Source organism: Benincasa hispida, chromosome 9 (genome assembly GCF_027475165.1).
Source record: "Benincasa hispida cultivar pf3 chromosome 9, pf3_genome.v1.1, whole genome shotgun sequence".
Lineage (NCBI taxonomy): Eukaryota > Viridiplantae > Streptophyta > Magnoliopsida > Cucurbitales > Cucurbitaceae > Benincasa > Benincasa hispida.
The window spans coordinates 64,055,465-64,063,800 of NC_143486.1; positions in this window are offsets into that span (position 1 = coordinate 64,055,465).

Consider the following 8,336-nt stretch of genomic DNA (forward strand, 5'->3'; position numbering starts at 1 on the left):
ATGATAATAGATTCTATTAGATGCTCGTGCTTAGTGTTCATTGACCATGTGTCATGCCCCAATTTCCCAAAGTATTGTCCATGTGCCTCATATTACACATTATTAGTGTTCATGTAATCCACCTCATATTTGTCAAATTACCTATAGTAGCATTTGATGGGTGTTGGAAGACACACATGGGGTAAAGTCAATGAAAATTGGAGAAGGCGGAGAATTAGAAAATTTTCTTATTTATATTTTGTTAATTTATTTATTATTATTATTATTATTATTATTATATTATACTATATTTATTTTAATATTATATTTTATTGGTATCCATGTTCCCGTTGTGCTTCTCAAGTTTACAACACGCATGAGTTTCTATTGTTTTCCTCATCAAAAATAGATCCTAAAGATATGCCAATTTTTCCTTCTTCGTGATAATTAATAAATTTAATGTTATTTTACATATTTAATATCTATTAAATTTCTAATATAAATGCAATATTTTATTATAGTACTACCATGACAAATCTTACAAAATTAGAATTTTCCGCCCTTGATTTTAATGGCAATAATTATTTGTCATTGGTACTTGATGCCAAAATCCACCTAGATGGTATGAATCTTGGAGAGATTATTAAATAAGAAAATACTATGATTTTCCTTCATCATCATCTTCATGAGGGATTGAAAATGAAGTATCTTACTGTAAAAGATCTTCGTATCTTGTGGAACAATTTGAAAGAGGGGTAACATCATCAAACAAACCGTTATTCTTCCTAAAACTCCTTATGAGTGGATGCACTTGAGGCTACAAGATTTCAAATCAATAAATGATTACAACTTCACATTATTTAAAATCAGTTCGAAACTATTGTTATATGGAGAGAAAACTATCGGTGTTGATATGTTAGAGAAGACCTTTTCTATGTTTCATGTCTCAAATATGCTCCTACAACAACAATATTGAAAGAAAAGTTTTAAACAATATTCTAAACTAATTTCATGTGTTCTCGTGGCCGAACAAAATAATGAATTATTGATGAAAAATCATGAATCTCAACCAATCAGAACGACACCATTCCCTGAAGTAAATGCTGTGAATTTTAATAATAATCATGGTCAAGGTCGTGAACGTAGCAGAGGAAGAAATAATTATTATTTGTGTGGTGGTTGTTCTAGTTGTTCAAAATTCAAAAGAATCACACAAAATGATGATCACAAAGGAAAAGCTCCACAAGATAAGAATTCAAAAGGTGTTGAAAATAAATGCTTTCGATGCGGAATGACTAGGTATTGGTCACGTACCTATAGTTCGTCAAAACACTTAACTGATCTCTATCAAGCATCCCTGAAGGAAAAAGAAGAAAATGTGGAAGTAAATTTTGTATATCAGGATAATGACATATTTAACCCATCCCATATAAAAAAATTGGATGTGGCGGACTTCTTTGAATCTTCTGAAGAGAAAATCGACAGGGTTGATGGTGTTGGGATTGATGTCCTAAATCTAGTGTATTTCATAGTTTATAATTTTGTTAACACAAATTATTTATCTAATAAAATTAGAGGTATTTTATTTGACATTTAGACAACATTAATTCAATCCAATAAACTAAGATCCAAGATTATATGTGTCACTTGAACAGTATGTGGTTGACATACAAATACAAGTGATTCATGCTCAAGTAATAACCTAAAAGATCTGTAGTAAATGGATGAAAGTTGGGTGTCTTATCCTAGTAACAATGCAGATACGACCCACTTTGTAATTGTTACATGAGATGTAAGTGTTACAAATAATATGAACCATATATCTTCTGGAAGAGTTTCCTGCTTTATCTTTTGAATTAATTTATACTCATATACGAGTAATTGAAACATGAATCCAAACATATTTACAATTTGGCAAGACAAATTAGGTTATCTAGGGTCTATAATGATGAGAATAATTATTGAGAATTCAAATGAACATCCATTGAAGAGCCAAAAGATTCTTCGATCTAATGAATTATCATGTGATGCTTGCTCTCAAGGAAAATTGATCATTAGACCATCACCAGTCAAAGTGGGGACTAAATCACCTGCATTTTTAGAAGAATTCATGGTCATATATATGGACCTATTAACCCACCATGTGGACCATTTAGATATTTTATAGTATTAATAGATGCATCCAGCAAATAGTCACACGTGTGCTTATTATCAAGTCAAAATCTTGCATTTACAAGATTACTTGCTAAAATAATTATGTTAAGAGCAAAATTTTCTTATTATACAATTAAGACCATTCGTCTGAAAATGTTGGTGAATTTACATCCTAAGCTTTTGATAATTATTGTATGTCAATTGAGATAATGTTGAAAATCCTATAGCTCATGTTCATACACAAAATGGTTTAGCAGAATCATTCATAAAATGTTTGCAGTTAATTGCTAGACTATTGCTTATGTGAGCTAAGCTTCCTATAAGGACATGTTATTTTGTATGCAACATCACTTGTACGCATTAGGCCAATATCTTATCATAAGTACTCGCCATTACAATTATCTTATGGCCATGAGCCAAATATTTTCCATCTGAGAATTTTTGGATGTGCATTATATGTTTCAATTGCTCCACCACAACATACGAAGATGGGTCGTCAAAGGTTAGGAATATATATTCGATATGATTCCTCATCGACTATTAAATATCTTTGATGTATTTACTGCATGACTTGTTGATTGTCATTTTAGTGAGATAAATTTTCCAACGTTAGGGGAGAGGAATTAAGAAGTCGGAAAAAGAAATTGAATGGAATGCATCGTTATTGTCTCATTTAGATTCCCATACAGATCAATGTGAACTTGAAGTTCAAAAAATAATTCATTTGCGAAATATAACAAATCTGTTACCAGATGCATTTATAGATACAAAGAAAGTAACTAAATCACATATATCAGCTGCAAATGTTCCATTGAAAATTGATATCCTAAAAAAACTAAATAATAGTAAAAAAAGACTTGGTTGAGTATGTAAAACCATGAAGAAATCATTGACATGACTAGAGAGAAAGATAAAACACCCAAAGATAATAATGAGATTTCAATAAACTATGTTATGACAGGAAAAAGATGGAATCGAACTCATGTAGTTATTGACAATATTTTTTCATATAATGTTGCTCTTGATATTATATCTAAAAATGAGGATTTTTAACCAAAATATGTTGAAGAATGTCGACATAGAAAAGATTGGCTCCGTGGAAAGAAGTAATTGAGGCAGAATTAAACTCACTTTCAAAATGTTAGGTTTTTGGACTAGTAGTTCGAACACCAAAAGGTGTCAAACCTGTGGGATACAAATAGGTATTTGTGAGGAAAAGAAATGAAAATAATGAGGTCAGAAGATATAAAGCAAGATTAGTTGCACAAAGTTTTTCACAAAGATTTGGTATCGATTATGAGGAGACGTATTCTTCGGTGGTGGATGCAATTACATTAAGATATTTAATTGGTCTAACTGTATATGAAAATCTGGACATGCATCTTATGGATGTAATCACAACATATTTATATGGATCTCTTGATAGTTATATTTATATGAGAATTCAGAAGAATTTAAGGTACCTGAAACATACAAATCAGATTCCCAAGAATTGTATTCAATAAAGTTACAAAGATCTCTATATGGATTGAAACAATCAGGACGAATATGGTACAACTTCCTGAGTGGATATTTGTTGAAAGAAGGATATCAAAACAATTCAATATGTCTATGTGTTTTTATAACGAAATCATAGTCAGTATTTGTTATTATAACTGTATATGTTGATGACTTAAATATAATTAAAAATCTTAAAGAGTTTTCAAATGCAATAGAATATCTTAAGAAAGAATTGAGATGAAAGATCTTGGAAAAACAAAATTTTGCCTGAGTTTGCAAATTGAACATTTAGCAAATGGGATATTTGTTCATTAGTCAACTTATATAAGAAAAGTTTTAAAAGGGTTTTATATGGACAAAGCATATCCATTGAACATTCCAATGGAAGTTCGTTCACTAGATGTGAAGAAAGTTATACTTTGTAACGACCCGAGTTCAGAAGGGGTACATGAATGAACCGGTATCACATCCAAATGAGAGAGATCCCAAGGACATGAAAGTATGGTTAAGAAAAGCTTAAAATAATTAAAAGTTACTACCTATACCAACAAGGTGCACATTCCTTTTCGGTGGCTCAATCATAGGAACTCTAAAGTTAAGCGTGCTTAGCTTGGAGCAATCGTGTTGGTTTGTGGGGACAACTTTCACTTCCAAAAAGTAGTCAAATCAAGGTAGGATGACGTAGCTAGGTCGCAGGGGATGCAAGGGAATGTCGGAGCTATTAGGCGCCAAATTCGGATATTTATCTGATCCACACAAAGCTAGATCTCAAACAGGTTATCTATTCACATGTGGAGGAACTGTTATATCGTAGTGGTTAGTGAAACAAACCCCGATGGCTACGTCCTTGAATCATGTTATACAAACAGGTTATCTATTCATATGTGGTTTGTCTTCTAATAAAAATCTTCCAACAATATTATACAAAAGCAACACAACATGTATATCTCAAATCAAATGATGATATATTAAAGGAGATAGAACAAATCATATTTCACCAAAGCTTTTTTACATTCATGATTTTGAATAAAATGATGACATCATTGTACAACAAATTTGTTCGAAAGATTACTTGGCATATTTATTTACAAAGACATTACCTACCGCAATTTTTGCAAAACTGGTGCACAACATTAGAATTCGGCGACTCAGAGATCTCAAGTGATGCTTCCATGAGGGAGAGTAAATATACTTTTTAGGAGTATAAATTATATGAAATATGTGCTCTTTTCCCTTCACTAGTGTTTTCTTTCCCATTGGGTTTTTTCATAGTAAAGTTTTAATTAGGCATATTTCATATATATATAATGGGCATTAAGGGGAGTATTATAAATATTATGATAATAGATGTCAATTAGATGTTCATGCTTAGTGTCCATTGACCATGTGTCATGCTCCCATTTCTCAAAGTGTTATCAATGTCTCAACATTACACATTATTAGTATCAATGTAATTCACCTTCTACTTGTCAAATTTCCTATAAATAATGATATTTGGTAGATTTTGGAAGACATATGTTGGATAAATTCCATGAAAATTGGAGAAACGGAAAAATTTAGAGAAATTTCTCATTTTATATTTTGTTAATTTATTTTATTTTGTTTATTTATATATTATGTTTAATTTATTTATATTATTATTATATTATATTATATTATATTATATTTATTTTAATATTATATTTAATTGTTATCCGTGTTACCATTATACTTTCTCAAGTTCGATTTAAGTTTCGTTGTACATTTTTATGCTCCGTAAGTAAAATGGTTGGCTGCCACATAATGAACCAGAATAAAAGTTATTCGCAGCTAATAGATGAGTCAAACATGAAAAAAAAAAAATGTGAGAAAAAGAGTATAAATAATTATATTTTAATCTTTAAAAAAAATACTTTTATTTTAAAGACTATATACTTAGTCAAATACAAACTATATACTTCGTCAAATACGGATCAATATTTTGTTTATTCAGATTCTTTCTAAAAATGAAACACCATATATATTTAAGATGTTGATAGCAAAGAATGAAGACTTCACAAAAGTTATTTATAGCGATTACTTTGAATCATCCATAATAAATCAAATGATTAAATTTGACTAGCATAAATCAAAGATCTAATCATGGTTCGCGATAATCTTGAGAGTTAACTTCACTTTAGTTTTTTAATTGGCTAGAAAAAATCAACAGGAAATTATTAAATTATATTAAATTAGTAGGTTCAGCAAATAAAAAAAGATGCATACTCTAACTTGTGTTTTTCTAACGAACTTATAGATTTTTAATTTTGAATCTAACATACATTTGAGTTAAAGTACTTGTCTAGTAATTTTGACTAAGGTAAACAAAATTTTATTTAAAGTGTTTGATAGATTCAAGTGTGACTCAATATTTTTAAGGTATTAGTTGTATTATAAAGTTTTAATTTGTTAGAAAAGATCAACCAAAAACTTAAAATGATATCAAATTATTAGTTTAGTAACTTTCCAATTTTCGTATTATAAAAAAATCAACTGGTCGTATTTTAGTGGGTATCTAACCTTAAATAGTGTTCTTGTTTTTCACCAAACTGTGAAAAATTGAATGGTTGATTTAAAGAAAAAGGTTAGGTTTGATAAGCGTTTTTGTTTTTTATTTTTTAGTGTTAGATATTATAATAAAATTTATCTTCATTTATTAGTTTAAGTTTTCAGATCCATTGGTGATTTATAGGGGTGTACATGAGTTGAGTTGAAGATATTTTTTTTGGACCAATTCGAAAATTCAAGTTGGTTGAATTGGCAATGCAAAGAACCCAAATAAAGTCTTTAATCCAACACAACTCAACTCTTAAAATTCAAGTTGGGTTAGATTGGGTTGTCGGGTTATAACCTGCTTTTTCTTTTTCATTAAAAATATGTAAATTTATATGTAACACATGACCTATAACTAAAATCTTATAAAATTCAAATGCTAAATATTATATATCTAAGATATTTATTGCAAACTTCAAATAAAGATAAATATCATAACAATTTTAAAGGAAAAATATTTAAAATTCATAATAATCAATACAAAGTAACCAAATTTTAAATAAAGAGAAATATATATAGTATATTTTATTTATATATATATAATTCGGATTAGGTTGGGTCAACTCCAATTTTTTTTAGTCAACCCACAAATCGACTCAATCCAACAAAAATAGAAAAAGTTTAACCCAACTCAACCAAAAAACAAAACTAACCCAACCCAACCCTTATATTTTAGGTTGGATAGTTCGGGTTGTTCTGGTTGTTGAGTTATTTGAACACCCCTAGTGATTTAAGATAGTATTAGATCAGGTTGGTTTAGGATGTCCTGTGTCAAAAACCCTTGTATCACCTCAATCAATATTCAAGTGAGGGGAGTGTTAAATTTGTGATTTAAGATTTAGTTTTTGAAGATTACCAAAATCTTTTAATTTTAATTTTTAAACTCTACATGAAATTTTTTAGTATAATATTATATTGGGAAAATTTCCTATACCATGGTAGTATGGTCAATTTTTCATACTATATCCATTTACTGTGTACCACATCAACGCGTTTTTATAAATAGAGTGGAACCCACTAACGTTAATATGGGGTCTACAAATATTTGTAAAGATAAATTTATAGTGTTTACAAGAAAAGTAAGGTATTGTCATAGTACTAGAAAAAGTCTCACATTTATCTATGCCACACCAGTATGCTTTCAAAAATAGAGTGACACTCATCGACATTAAAGTGAAATTTTATAATATTTATAAAGATAAATTTATAGTGTGAACAAATAGAATAATACATAATACTCCGATAATATTAAAAAATTTCTCTCATTATCCTCATAACTAATAATAATAATAAAATGTTGGGCAGCTTCATTAAAAAAAATACAAAACAAATTTATTAAAAAATTTCTCTCTTTAGCCATCATAAAAAAAGATGACTTGTAAAATAATAATAATAATAATAATAAATGTTGCACGCGAAGTCATGAGGCAGCTTCATTAAAAAAAAAAATACAAAACAAATTTATTAATAATTCATAAGTTTGATTCTCATTCAACAATCGTTTGTGAACTAAAAGAAATTATCTTAATATCTTTTACTAATCCTTCATTTGAAGACCTTCATTTTTTAATGGCTGATTTCATATTCAACATATGGCAATAATAAATAAATATTTTTATAAATCATACACTGATCAGTCGTATATAAGAGTTTTGTATTTGAAGATTTCATTTAGAAACATATAATTTATTGAACATGTGACTTAACACATGGACAGTAATTGCGGCTTTTCAAAGAAATACATAATATAATAAATAAATATTTTCATTTTATAAATTAAATTATAAACATACTGCTTTATGTTCTTCAATCTTCATCATATCATTAATATCATATGTTATGGTATGATGAACAAGTTCGTATGCATCCAAATTTTGTCTCCCATTTGTGAAGAGAAAACCAAAAACTTATGGCGAGTTGAATCTATGGTAGCTATCTATTTAGATTTAATATTCTACGAGTTTTTTTTTACATTCAAATGTTGTAACGTCAAACGAGTTGTCTTGTAACATTAATCGAAATGCGTATAAGCTGGCTTGGACACTCACGGATATAAAAGAAAAAAGGAAACAAAAACTTTGGATTAGCACAAATAACATCAATTTTTTACATTTAATTAAGATTTATTCTAA